Consider the following 21,141-nt stretch of genomic DNA (forward strand, 5'->3'; position numbering starts at 1 on the left):
GAGCTGTGAAGGAGGAAAAGTTTCCACACTCTAGGAAGCCCCTTCGCGGGCGGAGACTGCGGGAGGCGGAGGGGGGAGCTTCGAAGCTGCGGAGTGCACAGCAACGGGTGCGGAGGGCAAAGCGGGGAGATTCCCGCACAGAGGATCGGTGCCAACCGGCACTCACCAGCCCGAGAGGCTTGTCTGCTCACCCGCCGGGGCGGGCGGGGCTGAGAGCTGAGGCCGGAGCGCAGGGAGAGGACTGGGGTTGGCGGCTTGAACATAGCCTGAAGGGGTTAGTGCACCACAGCTAGCCGGGAGGGAGTCCGGGGAAAAGCCTGCACCAGCAGAAGAGGCAGGAGACTTTTCCTTCCCTCTTTGTTTCCTGGGGCGTGAGGAGAGGGGTTTAAGAACGCTGCTTAAAGGAACTCCAGAGACGGGCGCGAGCCGCGGCTAAAAGCACGAACCCCAGAGACGGGCGCGAGCCGCGGCTGAAAGCGCGGAATCCAGAGACGGGCGCGAGCCGCGGCTGAAAGCGCGGAATCCAGAGACGGGCGCGAGCCGCCGCTGAGGGCGCGGACTCCAGAGGCGGGCGGGAGACGTTAAGGCTGCTGCTGCCGCCACCAAGGGGCCTGTGTGCGAGCACAGGTCACTCTCCACACCCCTCTTCCGCGGAGCCTGTGCAGCCCGCCACTGCCGGGTTCCCGGGATCCAGGGACAACTTCCCCGGGAGAGCGCACAGCGCGCCTCAGGCTGGTGCAAAGTCACGCCGGCCTTTGCCACCGCAGGCCCGCCCCGCACTCTGTGCCCCTCCGTCCCCGCCGGCCTGAGTGCGCCAGAGCCCCCAATCAGCGGCTCTTTTAACCCCATCCTGTCTGAGCAAAAAACAGACGCCCTCCAGCGATCTACACGCAGTGGCAGGGCCAAATCCAAAGCTTAGCCCTGGGAGCTCTGAGAACAAAGAAGAGAAAGGGAAATCCCTCCCAGCAGCCTCAGAAACAGCGGATTAAAGCTCCACAATCAACTTGATGTACCCTGCATCTGTGGAATACCTGAATAGACAACCAATCGTCCCAAATTAAGGAAGTGGACTTTAGGAGCAAGATCTATGATTTTTTTCCCCTTTCCTCTTTTTGTGAATGTGTATGTGTATGCTTCTGTGTGAGATCTTGTCTGTATAGTCTTGCTTCCACCATTTGTCCTAGGGTTCTATCCGTCCATGTTTTTTTTTTAATTTTTTTTCTTAATAATTAATTTTAATAACCTTATTATACTTTACCTTCGTTCTTTCTTTCTTTCTTTCCGTCCTTCCTTCCCTCCTTTAGACAACGAATCATCCCAAATTGAGGAGGTGGTATCTGACAGCAAGATTTAGGATTTTTCCCCATTTACCTCTTTTAGTGAGGGTGTATGTGTATGCTTCTGTGTAAGATTTTGTCTGTATAGCTTTGCTTCCAACATTTGTCCTAGGTTCTTTCCGTCCCTTTTTTTTTTTTCTTCTAAATAAGAAGTTTGTAATTCAATACTTTATTATACTGTATTTTATTTTTACTGTATCTTCTTTCTTTCTGTCTTTTTTCCTTCTTTCCCTCCTTCCTTCCTTCCTCCCTCCCTCCCTCCCTCCTTTCTTTCCTTCTTGCCTTCTTTCCTTCTTTGCTTCTTTCTTTCTTTCTTCCTTCCTTCCTACCCTCCTTTCCTTCTTTCTTTCCTCATACTTCTACTAATTCCCTCTACTTTTTCTCCCTTTTATCCTGAGTCTGTGGATGAAAAGCTTTTGGTGCTCCAGCCAGGAGGCAGGGCTCTGCCTCTGAGGTAGGACAGCCAACTGCAGGACACTGATCAACAAGAGACCTCCCAGCTCCACATAATATCAAACGGCGAAAATCTCCCAGAGACCTCCATCTTAACACCAGCACCCAGCTTCACTCAACGACCAGCAAGCCACAGTGCTGGAAAACCTATGCCAAACAACTAGCAAAACAGGAACACAACCCCACCCATTAGCAGAGAGGCTGCCTAAAATCATAATAAGGCCACAGACACCCCCAAACACACCACCAGACGTGAACCTGCCCACTAGAGAGACAAGATCCAGCCTCATCCACCACAACACAGGCACTAGCCCCCTCCACCAGGAAGCCTACACAACCCACTGAACCAACCTTAGCCACTAGAGACAGACATCAAAAACAGGAGGAACCACAAACCTGCAGCCTGCAAAAAGGAGACCCCAAACACAGTAAGATAAGCAAAATGAGAAGACAGAAAAACATACAGCAGATAAAGGAGCAAGATAAAAATGCACCAGACCTAACAAATGAAGAGGAAATAGGCAGTCTACTTGAAAGAGAATTCAGAATAATGATAGTAAGGTTGATCCGAAATCTTGGAGATAGAATGGACAATAGATTGGACAAAATGCAAGAATCAGTTAACAAGGACCTAGAAGAACTAAAGATGAAACAAGCAACGATGAACAACACAATAAATGAAATTAAAAGTACTCTAGATGGGATCAATAGCAGAATAACTGAGGCAGAAGAACGGATAAGTGACCTGGAAGATAAAATAGTGGAAATAACTACTGCAGAGCAGAATAAAGAAAAAAGAATGAAAAGAACTGAGGACAGTCTCAGAGACCTCTGGGACAACATTAAACGCACCAACATTCGAATTATAGGGGTTCCAGAAGAAGAAGAGAAAAAGAAAGGGACTGAGAAGATATTTGAAGAGATTATAGTTGAAAACTTCCCTAATATGGGAAAGGAAATAGTTAATCAAGTCCAGGAAGCACAGAGAGTCCCATACAGGATAAATACAAGGAGAAATACGCCAAGACACATATTAATCAAACTGTCAAAAATTAAATACAAAGAAAGCATATTAAAAGCAGCAAGGGAAAAACAACAAATAACACACAAGGGAATCCCCATAAGGTTAACAGCTGATCTCTCAGCAGAAACCCTACAAGCCAGAAGGGAGTGGCAGGACATACTGAAAGTGATGAAGGAGAAAAACATGCAGCCAAGACTACTCTACCCAGCAAGGATCTCATTCAGATTTGATGGAGAAATTAAAACCTTTACAGACAAGCAAAAGCTGAGAGAGTTCAGCACCACCAAACCAGCTTTACAACAAATGCTAAAGGATCTTCTCTAGGCAAGAAACACAAGAGAAGGAAAAGACCTATAATAACGAACCCAAAACAAGTTAGAAAATGGGAATAGGAACATACATATCGATAATTACCTTAAATGTAAATGGACTAAATGCTCCCACCAAAAGACACAGATTAGCTGAATGGATACAAAAACAAAACCCTTATATATGCTGTCTACAAGAGACCCACTTCAGACCTAGAGACACATACAGACTGAAAGTAAGGGGATGGAAAAAGATATTCCATGCAAATGGAAGCCAAAAGAAAGCTGGAGTAGCAATTCTCATATCAGACAAAATAGACTTTAAAATAAGGACTATTAAAAGAGACAAAGAAGGACACTACATAATGATCAAGGGATCGATCCAAGAAGAAGATATAACAATTGTAAATATTTATGCACCCAAAATAGGAGCACCTCAATACATAAGGCAAATACTAACAGCCATAAAAGGGGAAATCGACAGTAACACATTCATAGTAGGGGACTTAAACACCCCACTTTCACCCATGGACAGATCATCCAAAATGAAAATAAATAAGGAAACACAAGCTTTAAATGATACATTAAACAAGATGGACTTAATTGATATTTATAGGACACTCCATCCAAAAACAACAGAATACACATTTTTCTCAAGTGCTCATGGAACATTCTCCAGGATAGATCATATCTTAGGTCACAAATCAAGCCTTGGTAAATTTAAGAAAATTGAAATTGTATCAAGTATCTTTTCTGACCACAACGCCATGAGACTAGATATCAATTACAGGAAAAGATCTGTAAAAAATACAAACACATGGAGGCTAAACAATACACTACTTAATAATGAAGAGATCACTGAAGAAATCAAAGAGGAAATCAAAAAATACCTAGAAACAAATGACAATGGAGACACAACGACCCAAAACCTGTGGGATGCAGCAAAAGCAGTTCTAAGGGGGAAGTTTATAGCAATACAAGCCCACCTTAAGAAGCAGGAAACATCTCGAATAAACAACCTAACCTTGCACCTCAAGCAATTAGAGAAAGAAGAACAAAAAAACCCCAAAGCTAGCAGAAGGAAAGAAATCATAAAAATCAGATCAGAAATAAATGAAAAAGAAATGAAGGAAACAATAGCAAAGATCAATAAAACTAAAAGCTGGTTCTTTGAGAAGATAAACAAAATAGATAAACCACTAGCCAGACTCATCAAGAAAAAAAGGGAGAAGACTCAAATCAATAGAATTAGAAATGAAAAAGGAGAGGTAACAACTGACACTGCAGAAATAAAAGAGATCATGAGAGATTACTACAAGCAACTCTATGCCAATAAAATGGACAATCTGGAAGAAATGGACAAATTCTTAGAAATGCACAACCTGCCAAGACTGAATCAGGAAGAAATAGAAAATATGAACAGACCAATCACAAGCACTGAAATTGAAACTGTGATTAAAAATCTTCCAACAAAGAAAAGCCCAGGACCAGATGGCTTCACAGGCGAATTCTATCAAACATTTAGAGAAGAGCTAACACCTATCCTTCTCAAACTCTTCCAAAATATAGCAGAGGGAGGACCACTCCCTAACTCCTTCTACGAGGCCACCATCACCTTGATACCAAAACCAGACAAGGATGTCACAAAGAAAGAAAACTACAGGCCAATATCACTGATGAACATAGATGCAAAAATCCTCAACAAAATACTAGCAAACAGAATCCAACAGCACATTAAAAGGATCATACACCATGATCAAGTGGGGTTTATTCCAGGAATGCAAGGATTCTTCAATATACGCAAATCTATCAATGTGATAAACCATATTAACAAACTGAAGGAGAAAAACCATATGATCATCTCAATAGATGCAGAGAAAGCTTTTGACAAAATTCAACACCCATTTATGATAAAAACCCTGCAGAAAGTAGGCATAGAGGGAACTTTCCTCAACATAATAAAGGCCATATATGACAAGCCCACAGCAAACATCATCCTCAATGGTGAAAAACTGAAAGCATTTCCACTAAGATCAGGAACAAGACAAGGTTGCCCACTCTCACCACTATTATTCAACATTGTTTTGGAAGTTTTAGCCACAGCAATCAGAGAAGAAAAGGAAATAAAAGGAATCCAAATTGGAAAAGAAGAAGTAAAGCTGTCACTGTTTGCAGATGACATGATCCTATACATAGAGAACCCTAAAGATGCTACCAGAAAACTACTAGAGCTAATCAATGAATTTGGTAAAGTGGCAGGATACAAAATTAATGCACAGAAATCTCTGGCATTCCTATATACTAATGATGAAAAATCTGAAAGTGAAATCAAGAAAACACTCCCATTTACCATTGCAACAAAAAGAATAAAATATCTAGGAATAAACCTACCTAAGGAGACAAAAGACCTGTATGCAGAAAATTATAAGACACTGATGAAAGAAATTAAAGATGATATAAATAGATGGAGAGATATACCATGTTCTTGGATTGGAAGAATCAACATTGTGAAAATGACTCTACTACCCAAAGCAATCTATAGATTCAATGCAATCCCTATCAAACTACCACTGGCATTTTTCACAGAACTAGAACAAAAACTTTCACAATTTGTATGGAAACACAAAAGACCCCGAATAGCCAAAGCAATCTTGAGAACGAAAGAAGGAACTGGAGGAATCAGGCTCCCTGACTTCAGACTATACTACAAAGCTACAGTCATCAAGACGGTATGGTACTGGCACAAAAACAGAAAGATAGATCAATGGAACAGGATAGAAAGCCCAGAGATAAACCCATGCACATATGGACACCTTATCTTTGATAAAGGTGGCAGTAATGTACAATGGAGAAAGGACACCCTCTTCAATAAGTGGTGCTGGGAAAACTGGACAGGTACATGTAAAAGTATGAGATTAGATCACTCCCTAACACCATACACAAAAATAAGCTCAAAATGGATTAAAGACCTAAATGTAAGGCCAGAAACTATCAAACTCTTAGAGGAAAACATAGGCAGAACACTCTATGACATAAATCAAAGCAAGATCCTTTCTGACCCACCTCCTAGAGTAATGGAAATAAAAACAAAAATAAACAAATGGGACCTAATGAAACTTCAAAGCTTTTGCACAGCAAAGGAAACTGTAAACAAGACCAAAAGACAACCCTCAGAATGGGAGAAAATATTTGCAAATGAAGCAGCTGACAAAGGATTAATCTCCAAAATTTACAAGCAGCTTATGCAGCTCAATAACAAGAAAACAAACAACCCAATCCAAAAATGGGCAGAAGACCTAAATAGACATTTCTCCAAAGAAGATATACAGACTGCCAACAAACACATGAAAGAATGCTCAACATCATTAATCATTAGAGAAATGCAAATCAAAACTACAATGAGATATCATCTCACACCAGTCAGAATGGCCATCATCAAAAAATCTAGAAACAATAAATGCTGGAGAGGGTGTGGACAAAAGGGAACACTCTTGCACTGCTGGTGGGAATGTGAATTGGTTCAGCCACTATGGAGAACAGTATGGAGGTTCCTTAAAAAACTACAAATAGAACTACCATATGACCCAGCAATCCCACTACTGGGCATATACCCTGAGAAAACCAAAATTCAAAAAGAGTCATGTACCAAAATGTTCATTGCAGCTCTATTTACAATAGCCCGGAGATGGAAACAACCTAAGTGCCCGTCATCGGATGAATGGATAAAGAAGATGTGGCACATATATACAATGGAATATTACTCAGCCATAAAAAGAAACGAAATTGAGCTATTTGTAATGAGGTGGATAGACCTAGAGTCTGTCATACAGAGTGAAGTAAGTCAGAAAGAAAAAGACAAATACCGTATGCTAACACATATATATGGAATTTAAGAAAAAAATGTCATGAAGAACCTAGGGGTAAAGCAGGAATAAAGACACAGACCTCTTAGAGAACGGACTTGAGGTTATGGGGAAGGGGAAGGGTGAGCTGTGACAGGGCGAGAGAGAGTCATGGGCATATACACACTAACAAACGCAGTAAGGTAGATAGCTAGTGGGAAGCAGCCGCATGGCACAGGGATATTGGCTCGGTGCTTTGTGACAGCCTGGAGGGGTGGGATGGGGAGGGTGGGAGGGAGGGAGACGCAACAGGGAAGACATATGGGAACATATGTTTATGTATGACTGATTCACTTTGTTATAAAGCAGAAACTAACACACCATTGTAAAGCAATTATACCCCAATAAAGATGTTAAAAAAAAAAAAAAAAAAAATAGGGTGACCATTCTCTTGAATGGGTGGCATCATTGCCTGCCTCAAGTTTCCTCCAAGTTTGACAATTCAGGTGACACATAGTTCTCACCTTAAAAGACTTTAAAGTATAAAAGCTCAAATACTGGAAATAACCCAAATATCTATACCTAGAGCATAGTTAGGAAAATTCTGGGGATTTTATATGATAGAAAATTATTCAGACATTATGGTGGCATTTACAAAAAGTATGTAATTACACTGAGAAGCACTTGTTAGTAACAAAAATAGGATACAACCCTATATGTACAGTGTATGCCCAACTATGTTAAAATTCAGAGAAAAGACTAGAAGGTGATCTAAAAAATTGTTCATAATAGATTTTTTCTGTTTAGTGGGATTGTGGATGTTTTCTCCATACTCTATACCTTCTTAATATTTTACAATAAGTGTGAATTATAGAATCATGAAAGAAGTAAATATTAAAAAAATACAGCTGCTTTGCTCAGCCGCTGCCAAATTTTACCCCAGATGTATCTGCAATTTAGGTTTGAGTCAAATGGTCCTAATGTCATTTCCTAAAGGGAATCTAGCAGAATGGAATGTGTTCAAATAAAGGAGAGCTGTCATTACCACCACCTCTTTGTAAGCCACCGCTTTATAATGCTTAGAATAATCTGAGTGAGGAATCCTACTGCTACTGGAATTAGGAATTTCCATATTCTTCAGGTCTTCTTCATATCTTGTCTTACATTACCAGAAGCTGGAATTTAGTTAGTCTATAGCACTCTGGAACGTCTCCAGGTCTGGAAGCTGTTTTGGAAGCTGATGGTGTAGGCCACCATTAGGAATGGAGGCTCATCTACTCATTTCAAGTGGGAGTTCCCTTGAATGACAAGGGTGAGCTGCTATATAAGGTCTTCTATAGATAATTAGCTTTCTTTTTCTTATTTTTTTCTTCTCTCTCATCTACCCACTCTTCTTCTCTCCATCCCTCTTTTAAATAAATCGCCTTTCTGTATAGTTAGAGGGAAGCTTTTAAAATTTAGAGAAAATTCACACGGTACCAATACCACGCTTCAAGTAGATGATCTAATTGCTCCTAAATGACCGTATTTTAGCAAAATGATGATGGGAGAAATCAGAATTGTCACTCGTATTTGTATGATGCATATTAGAGGCTTGGCAATAAGGCAGACGTAGACATTTTGTGAGAAGGCAAGAAAATAATTGGATAACGCCAGGATGGGAGGAAGGAACGGGCAGAAGAAAGAAAAGTATTGACATGGGTTTCTGTGTCTTTTGGTAAAGGTTATCTAATCACCTGTTCCTGGCCTTGTGGACTAGATGGCAGCCTTTAAACTTCACCAGACTGTTTTTTCTGTACCAAACATAGTGCCTGGTGCAATGTAGGTACTCACCAGATGCTTAGAGAACTGAACGGAGCCCTTTCACTGCCTTTTCATTCTGGCCTCCAATAGAACCAAAACGAAGCTAAAAACTCTAATATCTTTTCATGTACATTAGGTAAAGCTCCATCCTAATTTGAACTCAAGTCCACATCTCCTCTGAGCTTCCACCTTCATCACTGAACTGCTTCATCACTGAACTGCTGGAGAAAATCACACAACACAGACAGGTACCACATTAACCCACCAGGCTCACCTAGACCTTCCACACTGCCAAGGAGAATACTGCTGTTTTTCTGGCTAACCTACTGCCCATTTGTCCCAAGAACTACTTTAAACCTCTACTTTCCTCAAATCTCCTCCTCACTTATTCTTAGCAGGACCTTGCTCCCTAGGAGCCATCACTTGGGAAACCTCTCAACTTCTCAGTACCAAACGTACGCATGGCTCGCATCTATCCCTACCGTTCCTTCTTTTTTCTTGTAACTATGGAAGAGATGTCCCTACTTCTCTCCTTCCACTTGTGCTCAGGATTCCATGTCTCTGTCCTTATCAGGAGTCTTCCACTACCAATCATCCTATCCTCTTGTCTCTCCTATACACTGAATCTCTCCTCTCTACTGTATTCTCCTAAGCATATAAAGATGCCAGTATCTCCATTTTTTCCCCCAAATGTTTGACCTCACTCCCCCATTCCAAAGATATTATACTAGCTCATTTTCTTTTCCTTTACAGTAAAACTTCTAAGACTGATACATATTTGCTGCCTTTGTTTCTTCACTTCTTACGCTTTCCTCATCCTATGACGAATAAATTACTGCTTCTACCTCTTCAACAAGCCACCTTTTGCTAAGGTCAACAATAATTCCAGATTAATATATTAAGTGATATATTTTTCAGTCCTTAACTCACTTGACTTCTCAGTGGTCGCTACTGACCACTCTTTTTGAAACACCTTCTTCTCTTGGCTTCTGTGCCAATGTTTTCTTATTTTCCTACTACCTCTTAGCCGTTCCTTCTGAGGATATTCACAGCCTCATTTTTCTCTACCAGCTGATTAAATATTAAGAGTTCTTCAAGTCCCAGTTGGGGCCTTCTTCTCAATCTAACCTTGCCCCTAGGCAATTATCATCCATGCCAACAGCTTCATTCACCTTTGCTTTACTTCTGAATTCCAGTTGTATATATTCCTCTGCCTACTCAATATGATCACTTATCTCTATCAAAAGCATCTGACACTAGACATTTTAAAAACAGATCTTATGATCGTTTCTCCACCCCAGTTCTCCTCTCGTGTTTCATATAACCCTGAGTGGCACCATCCCCCATATTGTTTTACAAGCATAAAACCAGTAGTCATAGTTGCCACTTCTTTCTCCTTCATCTCCCACATCCAATCCATAAGAAAATCCTGTATATTTTGCTTCTGAATTATCTCTTGATTCCATTTATTATTCTTCTATTCCCTTTGTCACTACCCTAGTCTATCTCTTGTCTGTTCTATTACAGCAGCCTCCTTACTTTTGCTCCTTCTAGACCATTTACCATAATGAAACTAGCTTGATCTTTATCTTTAACTTTTAATCTCAAAATTATCATAGTTTATCATGCAATTGTAAGAGATAATACAGAAAGATCTGGTATACCCTCTACCCCTCTATTATTGATATACTGGCCCAATATAATATCTTGTTTAACTATGGTACAATATCACAGTCAGGCAATTGACATTGGTACAATCCATCCACCTTATTCAGATTTCACTCATTTTGCATGCACTCATGTACGTGTGTGTATGTAGTTCTATGCTATTGTATCCTTATGTATAGATTTGCATGGTCACCACCACAGTCCAAATACAGTTACATATAAGAATATTCTGGCCTACACTTTTACAGCCACAGTCAGCTCCATCTCTCCCCCACTCCCCAATCTCTGATAACCACTAATCTGTTCTCCATCTTTATAATTTTTTCATTTCAAGAATCCTATATAAATGAAATTGGCTTTTTCACTCAGTGTAACACCTTTGCTGTTAATCCAAGTTGTTGTACATACCAAGAGTTCATTACTTTTGAGTGCTGAGCAGTTCCATGGTATGGTTGTACTACAGTTTAACCGTTCACTCATTGAAGGACATTTGGGTTGTTTCCAGTTTTGGGCTATTATGAATAAAGCTGCCATAAATTTTGATTTTTGTGTGGATATGTTTCTGCTTGTTTGGGATAAATGTACAAGAGTAGCATGATCTTTTTAGAATAAAAAGTTGATCATGCCACTTTCATTCTTAAATTTGCTTTCCTATTGCCCTGAGGCAAGTCCTTAATATGGCCGACAAAGATCCTGATATTATCAGGCCCTGTATTATCTCTTCAGCCTCAACCTGGCTGCTTTTCACCTCATTCCCTCTATTCTGCTACATTCAGGGCCTTCATTCATGCTGCTCCCTCAGCCTGGAAACCTCTTCCACCACCTAATCTCACTTCTTATTTTACATCTTCAGATGTCAGCTCAATGTCACTTCCTCAGGGAAGCTTGTACTGTACTTCCAGACTCACTTATTAAATATTCCTCTCCTATATTTACTATTATTATTATTAAGTATTCCCCTCCTATATTTGTTCTTAGAAAACCTGGCATTTTAATGTCATAACAGAAAGCACAGTTTGCAGTTATAAGTTCTTTCATGTGACAGTTTGGTTAATATCCGTCTTTCATCCCCCAAATTATAAACTCCAGTAGGGCAGAGACCATGTCTGTTTTGCTCATTATTATACTTTCAGCACTTAGTAGACATTTACTTTGTGTTTAATGAAATTCAGCCAAGGCTTTTAAGACAGATAGTCTTGGATTCAAGTTCTATCTCTATCACTTCCTAGGCATTCTTGGAAAAATTACTCAAACATACAAAATCTCCATTTTATCCTCAAAATTAGGATTATAACATCATCTATTTAATAAGAGTAGTTTAAAAGGTTAAATCATATAACCATTAATAGTATTTTGTCCAGTACCTAAAGAAAGGCAAGCACTCAACAAATGTTATTTCTTATTATTATTACTAGTTTAACAAAAGATAAGAGTTTTTGTATTTTTTTTCCCAACTAGGTTTTAGTCCATTATCTTCATTTCTTGCTTGTTCCTGGGATTCTGATTCTGGTAACTTTGAGAGTCTGAAAAGGATCCCTTAGTTTAGGTCTCCAATAATTCTATGACTACTGGTTTCAACCTCAGGTATGTCCCCTTAGGCAGATGAGAGCCTTATTTGGCCTCTTGGTTCTGGTTCACATTTTCATCTTACTCAATATTTCCTCTTCTTGTTTTCCAGCCTGTGGATCTTAGGGTTTATAGGAATGCCTCTTCCCCACTCCCAGTTTCCATAGGGAAGCTTTCTAAACATATCTTGCCTCTGGCCTCATTCCCTATACTTCTCCATGGAGGAAAGTCATCATGTTGGTAAGACAGTCCGTGGTCCATGTTTCTCAGTTAGGTGGAACTGATCTATCAAAGTTTATAAGTACGGGAATTTAGACTTTCTTCTTCCTTGACTACTTAGACTAGGGGGAGTTAGTGACCTGGAAGAGTGTTGTTCTTATGCAGACCCAAATTTTCCCCTGGGAGAATGGGAGTCAGTGAGCTCTTTTTACCTCTCATACTAAGTTACATCTGTCCACCCAGACTCTGGCAAAAATTTTGGTTCCTCAGCCATCAGTTCTTTTGTCTTATTTTCCAATGGGTTTAGAATTTGAGTGGGGAAAAACAGTGCTATTTATTGTACCCCTCTAAAGATTCCCACACTTAGGTTTATGCTTTTTCTTGGAATACCATTCCTTTATTCTTCATCTTGTTTACATTCTAGCCATTTTTCAAGACCCAGCTAAATTGCATTTTACATGAAGTTTTCCAGCCCTCAAGGCTCTCTTTCACGAATGAAATCCTATAGTACTTATTGGAATGTTTCATTCCTTTTGGAATTGTTATTTATCATTTGCTACGCATATGAACACTCAATAGTACGACTTCTTTCCTTACTCAATTTTAAGTTTCTTAAGAGCAAGCAAGGGCAATGTCCCAGTTTATGTTTTAACGCTCCACTAAATATGATTCCTTGTATATAATAAGTACTTATAGCTTATGGGATGATTGTGTTTAAGGCTGGCCTACTAACCAGGCTTTGATTTGAAGGCCCAAGTTACAATTGATATGGCTTAGTGGCTGGATGGCTCCTGAAGGGTTAGGGTTAGGGTTAGGGTTAGTGGTGGCAGTGGCCTAAGAAAGAAAGGTTAATATGAGTGTGTCCCTGAGATGTGTATCAGTGTGTTTTCCTTTTAGTAATATACTCTCCCCACTTCCTTTATGAAAAGCATATGGAAAGCATGGCCTAATAGGTAGAAAGGCTAAGAGAAGTGCAAGCAGAGGGAGGTAATGCTCCTGGCTGTGGTAGGCTGGTCTGCAGAAGTGTTTTGATTCTCTGAATTAGTCAAAAGATTGAAAAAAATAGCCACTACTACTACAGGAAAAAAAATGAGGAGGAAGGGTCCTGAAAATGGTATCTGAGCAATGAAAGACAGTGAATATTTTAAAGATCACTGAATTTAATTTATTCAACCTAAATGCATAAAAGTACAGGTGGGGACATTATTTATGCAGGTATATGCAAATCACTTTATAAAATAGGCAAAGCCCTTCTGCTTTTTATAAGTTGCCAAGGTGGTTCCTGATATTTGAAAAGCTCTGCACCTTTAATGTAATTTCCTAAGAGTTGGAATCCCTCTGTCGGAATCATAGTCATTGTCAGAGCAAGTTTATTTTTTTTCTCTCCTCTGGGACATTGACAAGGCTCTCATAACCATCACAAAAAGAGTGGTTTCCACAGCGATGTGACTGGAAAAAATCACTTGGAAATCACAGAGGAGCAAGTCACAATGTTCAAAGCAGAGAACATAGGCTTTGAAAACATGAACCCATCTGACCTCTTGAATTTAGAACAGTGAATTCCTGAGCTCTGAAACATGGGGCCCGGCTGTGCATGCCATATTGGTGCTATAAGACTGGCAGTAGGTTGGCTGTGGCATGGTCTATTTCAAACTCCTTCACAGTGCCCAGTGTTGCATGTTCCCAGATGACATTTGGTTGGCAGAAGCCGGGCCTCCAAAGCTGGCAGTCTGGAACGCAGCCCACTGTGTTTTGACAAACACATAATTGACCATCTGATCACCAGCCTACGTTCTGCACTCAGGTCACTGAAGGGACCTGGGCTTTCAATAGGTCTCTACTCCTTATCTTGTTCATCTCCTCAAACCTTTCTCCAGAAAGTAGTACAGAGAAGACTTAAACACACCCACAGACATCCTCTCATTTGCAAAAAAGAACATGGTACATGCAACATAAGCTGTTGAAAATTTCCTTTAAATTGTCCTGGCAGCCCAAAGTGAACAAGAGAAAAGCACACTTATGGTGAACTCTAATTCAGAAAGAAGGAGCAAATATACTGCATTGTTTCAGTACCCGGCTGTGCATAAGTTGCAATTCAGCTCAATGGCTTGGAACTTCTCCTCAGAAAAGGGCAGCAGTGGGAAAATGATAGGAAACTGGGGCAATGATTGACTTTAGGGGGATATTATTAAGAAATGGTTTCATTTTCAGGTGAAAGAAGAGAAAAGCGGGACACTGGCAATGTCCTCTCCTTTTCTGCCTGCCACTCCCCCAAGGCCACTATGGGAGAGAGAGACACACATCTCTGGAGAGCGGTAGGTCAGACTCAAGTTGAGGTCTCTGTTGAAGGTCCCATAAAGGTCTATTTTGGCCTGAAATTTGGCCCCAAACAACACATCATCCTTTCTCCTAGAAGGCAAGGATTATGCACGGGGCCAAGCCAGGCTGGCATTAGGCAAACGTCAATGTCTATGTCAGCACTACCGAATCGCCCCTCCCCTCCACTCCCAGCCCCACTGCACAGTTCAGGCCCTTGGTTTTCATCTATGATCTGGTCTCCCTTTTCTCAGTCACCAGAATGCTCTTCTTCTAAAACATAAATCTACTTAAAATCCTTCAAAGCGTCCCCAAGCCTGCTGCTTCCAGTCCAAACTTCTTTGCTCGGCATACAAGGCCCTCGTGATCTGCCTCTTGCCCACTTTCAATCACCAAGCTCTAGCCACGAACTCGGGATGAGGCTGCTGCGCAGAGACCTTCTGACTTTCCTCTGGCTTTTTTTCTGATTATGATCCCCTTTTGCTTTCCCCTCCTCCCATCCACCTGGTAAACTACAATTCACGCTTTAGACTTTCAGGCCCAGCTTGGGCACCTCCAACATACGGGCGGGTGCGCCTTTCTTGTTCCCCTCGCTACATCTTGTATATACCTCCATTCCAGTGCCTATCACATGGCATGGCCTTTATTTACTATATATCTCCCCTACTGGACTGTGAGATTTTTAACAATGGGGAGCATTTCTTATTTATATAGCAGCTTTAGGAACTGAGCATAGTGACCAGCTTTCCATAAATGTTTGTTGACTGAAAACTGAACGAAGAGCTGTGCATGATAATCAATCAAAACCTAAGCCAAGCAGTAGTATTAGCTTCTAGAAGCAGGTAGGGGCCTACTAGCAATCTAATGAAGGCAGAAGACCCCAGCAGTAAGGCACTTTAGATGGTTATCACAGGGTGAAAGGAAGAGTGAGGGATAGAGGGTGCGATGGAGGAATGTCTTATTAACAGAGAATGTAGGCCAGTTAATTTTCAGCCTTTTCAACATTTAGTTTTCAATATGGAAAGGTGTTGTTCTGAGAATGAACCTTAGTGCGAACTGTAGAGAGGTCTACCTTTTAAGAACCTAGTTTCTCAAATAGGGAGAGTCTGCTATCTGCTTCAAGGCAGCATGGCAGGTTATAGAGGGCTCCTCTTTGCTCTGCTAAAGATTAATGGGATGAAACACTTTTGGGGGAACATCTGGAAGCTATTCAGCTCCTATTGAAATCTGTGTCAAATCCAGACTGGGACTTTGGACTAAATGCAGTGCCGAGGAGAAAAAAGTTGAACAGGCAGAATGCTGCACCTGTCTGGAGGAGGCCATTAAAGAGGCACTAGGAGCTAGAGGCACTAGGAACTAGAAGCACTGGAGAGATAATGTTTTGATCTGTCCCCAAGGAACTTTTCTTCTCCCTTTGATGGGCACCTGGGGCACCACCTCTGGAGCCATCAGCTATGTCTGTGGGGCACTTGAGGACAGCAGGACTGTCATAGGCCCTGTCACCTTTGAAATAAAAGCAGTCTCAGGATTTGGAACAATCTAAGCAAGCAGGAAACCTGGCCTGGGGGGTGGGAAAAGGTTAGTGGATATGTGGCTGGGCTATTAGCCCATTCAGGTCATTTGCTCAGCCTCCTCTCTGGTTAAAAATTGGGATCTCTCTAGAAGCTGTGAGATTGATGGTTGATATAGCATAGAATCAGCTTCACATTTTCCTATGAGCCAGAGACAGCCTTTCAATTACGTTTTTTATCTCAAAGGTCTCCCCTCGATTTCTAATCTGTGACCCAGGTCTCCAGGCTGCTGCACTGCTTATGTCTGAGGCTTGCCCTCCAGTGCTGACGTCATAATAGCTGAGCCGTGCGGGCAGAAGTGCACGGTGCTGATTCATCCCCGGTGATGTGAGGATTAACGCCTTGTCTAACACAGAGCTATTATGTGAACTGTTTTTACACAAAAGAACTGCAACAAAAATGATTTGCCAGTCAGAGGACTAGAAATATGCAGTGCTAGGTAACTGGAGTCGGGATGCAGAGACGTAAAGTGGTAACCACATGCATGCACGCTGACACCCGCTGAAGCACTGACAGACCCACTCTATCAACACCAAGAATGAGGAATAACAAGACTTGTCAGGGGCAGAGAGGACCCACCCCTGCTGTATAAATGCATTACACACAGCACCAGTCTCTGGGGATTTTAATCAATCTCCTTTCTCTGTCAAATAAATGTCACTTTAGACTTTAGCCTTAGCATCCTTTGGAAGATTCTGCTCCCCTACATATATTTGCAACTAGCTTCTAGGAATGTGAGTGGAAGCCACACGCAAGCAAAAGAGCCATGGGAACCTCCTTTCTGTGCAAATGATTGCAACACAAGAAATACCTCAGAGTGTGAAGGAGTCAGTGAAGATAGTATGCTGTGAATAAGGGACAGCGTTCACCAGAGAGTGAGAAGCAGCTGGAAGGATGCTGATAATATTTATCACGTGAGGTAACTGCCACTACCTGTAGCATCTCTTGGGTGGTGTCTCAGGTAGTGACTTTGATTATTTGGGCTCGTGGCCCCAGAATCTCTTTCAAGCAGCTCAAGGTGAAATTTATCCAAACCAACTCAGTGCAGCCTGATTTGGGCTTTAAATTATAAATGTTCTCTCTTTTCATCTGAAATCAAGTTGTTGTTGTTGTTGTTGTTTTCTCCCCAAATGACTTCCCATCTTTTCTAAAAAAAGAATGGCACCTTCTATAAACCTCCTGGCATATGATTTCTCTCTCTCTTTCTTTTTTTTTTCCTCTGTACTTTACTATTTCACACACAATTTTAGCCTAAATAACTAAAGTTTTGTACTTCAGTCTTGTACCTCCTGTAAAAGGATACTAGAAATTTTGTCCAAAAATGAAAGCTCTGATCTAGAAGTTGAAATTAAAAACTATTGGGCCTAGGGATGGGTGTATAACTGAAGAATAAATAATTGCCCATTGATTGACAGTGGAGCAAAAGCCCAACTGTGGCTGGTATCTGACTGAAGAATGTAAGCTGTAGTTTAGAAGAGCAGTGACTTTTGCAAACAGCAGCCGTGGCTGAGTCAAAGGAAGTCTTCATATAAGTCCAGTGGTTTGGGCTGCTGGTCTTTTCAGCCCCCTCATGGCAACTACTACTACTACTGGCAACTACTACAACCACCAACAGCATTGACTCCAAACACAAAAGAAGATAATACACACTGAAGAAGCACTGGAAACCACAACAATGCCAACTGGAGAACATGACAATAAAGACCCAAATTTCCCAAATCTGGTGCTTTTTTGAAAAAGAAAAAAACCACTTTTACTTACATAAAGAGAAGGGGCAGGCCACAGAATGACGGTCAAGGAACTGAAAATCAAAGACAAAACAAGGAATTAAAAATAAACCCAATGATACTGTGGAGAGAAGGAAAGCAAATCTAAGTTTAGGACTAATTTTAGGACTAAGTTTAGGACTAAGTTTAGGACTAATAAGACAGGACTAATTGCTCCTAAAGCATGAGCAGTAAGAACCCATTTTGTCACCTGGAGCCCAAGAAAGAGGAGATTCAGCCTCGTAAAATTTCCAAAGGTGTGACCTGCTGCTATCTGACCAATACAGAAGGAATGCCAACCTCTTTCTTTGTCAGCTTCATTCTGATCGAAATCATATGAGCATTACCTAGAGCTGTGCTGTTCAATACAGTAGCCACTAGCCACATCTACCTATTTAAATTTAAAATATTTAAAATTTTAGTTCCTCAGTCTACTAGTCACATTCCCAGCGCTCCACAGCCACCTGTGGCTAGTGGCTGCCTTACAGATAGAACGTTTCTATCGCTGCATAAATATCTATTGGGCAGTACTGATGAGAATAGATAAAAGCTTTACTATGTAGTGCCTGACAGATCTTAGCTAATTTTGACGAAGATGAGTGAAACTGATAAACTTTGCTTCTTTTAAGGGTAGATTTAGTATGTTTAATGCCCAGAAGATACTCTGGGCAAATTCAAAGCCTCCATGTATTGTCAATTGTTAGCTGAGGACTGCTACTGCCTTGTCTACCCTGTCTCACCAGCCTAAGAGTGTCCCGTCTGACAAAATGATTTTAAACGAAAGCATTTGTCCCCCAAAATGCATTTCTAATAATGAAAACTTCAGGTTTGGGGGGAGTTGATCTTAACAGCTTCTCATTCTATATTTCAAGTCTGATAATTCTCCTTTGTAATCTTCAACACACAAGCCAAATAAGCGATTATGGGACTGGTCTGTTTGCCACTGTTTTGATAGCTTTTCTTACAGAAGAATAAAACTGAAGTAACAGAAGATCCAAGAGAAATTAATAAACCAAACAAGGATGCTGAGAAGACAAAGCAGGTCTCCCTACCCGACCCAACTCAAATATGTCAAGGACTTAACATACACTGATTGAATTCTTGTCTCTCTGACACCATGATTTTAGCCACTTCACATATGGCCTTCAGAAATATGAAAAACAAACTGTATTAAAAGAGATCAAGTACAAGGACCTGACTAAAGCATAGAATAAGGCTAAAGTAGAAAACTGGCAATTAGAGACTTCACTTCTCAGCAAGTTTTCTGGGAAAATGCACCATCATAGAGGTTCCTCCAAAGAAAAAGTTTTTCCTTTTATGGACAAGGTGAAACTCTGTTCCATGAACATGCAGGAGTGAAGTATGTTGTTCCCCTCTTTGGACAAGAAGAGTTAAGATGAAAATCTGCAGCCTGGACCGTAATGTATGCCAACACAAGAGAGGCTGGCCGTCTCCAATGTTTTTAAATTGTTTCACAAAATTGATGAGCTTAATGAAAATTTTAAGCAAGATAATTAACTTATGTATGATTCATTGAAAGTACACACAAACTTGAAATACGTACATATATATATAGACCAACTAGCCTCAACGACTTTAAAGCTCTAAGTTTTGCTACATTCTAGTCCCTTCCACAAGCTAGGATCCTAGACCACTTCACTGGTGCATCTTTTAAAAGCTTTTCCCTTCCTTCCTTTCTTCTTTTCTTCCTTCCTTCCTTCCCTCTCTCCTCCCTTTTTTCCCTACCTCCTCCAACCTTTTTGAGTTTTCTTTCTTTCCCAACCCTTGAGAAAATGGAGAAAAATATGATTAGTGGTTATCTATGCAATATGCTCACTTATTTTTCTGTTGCATGTTATAAACCCAGTAAGTCTCAATAATAATTATGCTCTTTTTGAACTATACTTAGTATTTATGCTCTTATATCTAAGAGCATAACTTTCCTTTCTAGGAAAGGAGTATTTATTCATAAAAGTTAATCAGTCAAAATTAAATTTTTGATGTGATCAAAAGAGATCGATGTAAACTGTATCCAGATTGATTAATACATCCAAGGTCTGGAATGAAAAGCTATCTTTCCTGGATGTCAAATGACACACAGGCTGTCAATGACAGGAATCCAAGATGGAGAGAAAAATCACAGTGTGTATGTCGCAGTCTAAGACAAATTAAAGCCAAGTTAAATTGAAGATTTTATTGGATATAATTGTTGTCTTTATGTATTAATGAAAAACAATACTATCTATCCCAAATTTAATACTAAGGCTAAAAATTTAATCTCAGAGTTCTTATACAATTTATAAACATTCATAAATGTCAAAAGGCCCCATTTCTTGATTAAATTACAATCTGCTACGCAATTTTGAAAATATGTATTAATCTACATGGGTTTATTTTTGTTCAGTTCAAATTGTTATTTTATTGATATGTGCCCTTTCTGCCTAAGTGATATTCACCTTGTATGTCTATAAATTGTTTTCATCTGAAATGCAAAGAATTATCTATAATAGTTTTGCATAAGGTTAAAAACATTTTCATTAAGCATGCTGGGTTCAAAGCACAAATATCTAGCCAAGAATATAGAACTATAAAGCCCAAAATGAATCAAGACCTTAAAACCTGGTAGGGGAGGCAAGAGTAGAGAGGGGGAGAAGGGGTGATTTGTAGTGAAGTCTTGTTTTAGTTTTGTGATTTCTGAGTAGAAATTATTATATAGTATCAATCTCCAAGGAACTGAAAGTATTATTAACTGTAACTTAAAGATTAGTCCATTCTGATTTCCATTTATGTTCTACGGCAATGGTTCCCAACATTTGAGGTGATACAGATCCCTATGAGAATTTCTCTTCCCAGAAATTCTTCGAAAACACCAAGTTTCAAGCATCTCCCAAACTCCATGAAGGTCTTCCAAGAATTCCAGGTTAGTAACCCTTGGTCTAAGAGGAGAGGGGAGAAAATGCTCTTTCAGTCCCCCTACTCATCACCTCTAGGATGTTTTAACAAGTTGCTATAGAGTTAAAGCCAGGAGTAAATGAAATGTATAGAAAATGGATCTCTGCATGGGTGAGTGTGTGTCACTAGAGACACACAGACTCCTTTACAGGACTTCCAGACTCTGACTTTCCTAGTCCCTTATAACTTCTTTATTAAAAAGTCTATAGAGCCTTAGGAACAATGAGGTAGAGGAATAGTGAACAGAGAAATGATAATGAGTTACTATTCACTGAGTACTTTCTGTGATTCCAGGCATCTTAAGTAAATGTTTCTT

At 40.4% G+C, this 21,141-nt stretch overlaps 1 protein-coding gene across 8 annotated transcripts in view; it reads right to left on the reverse strand.

Moving 5' to 3' along the window:
• ZBTB20 (zinc finger and BTB domain containing 20) overlaps positions 1–21,141 on the reverse strand; it is an 809,727-nt gene that overhangs the window by 160,733 nt on the left and 627,853 nt on the right. For all 8 annotated transcript variants that reach the window (XM_060298087.1, XM_060298086.1, XM_060298084.1 and 5 more), the window contains one exon: positions 17,869–17,908. The gene's annotated coding sequence lies outside the window, so the exon portion shown is untranslated. The remainder of the gene's footprint in view (positions 1–17,868; positions 17,909–21,141) is intronic.

The sequence above is a fragment of the Globicephala melas genome, chromosome 4 (assembly GCF_963455315.2).
Source record: "Globicephala melas chromosome 4, mGloMel1.2, whole genome shotgun sequence".
Classification (NCBI taxonomy): Eukaryota; Metazoa; Chordata; class Mammalia; order Artiodactyla; family Delphinidae; genus Globicephala; species Globicephala melas.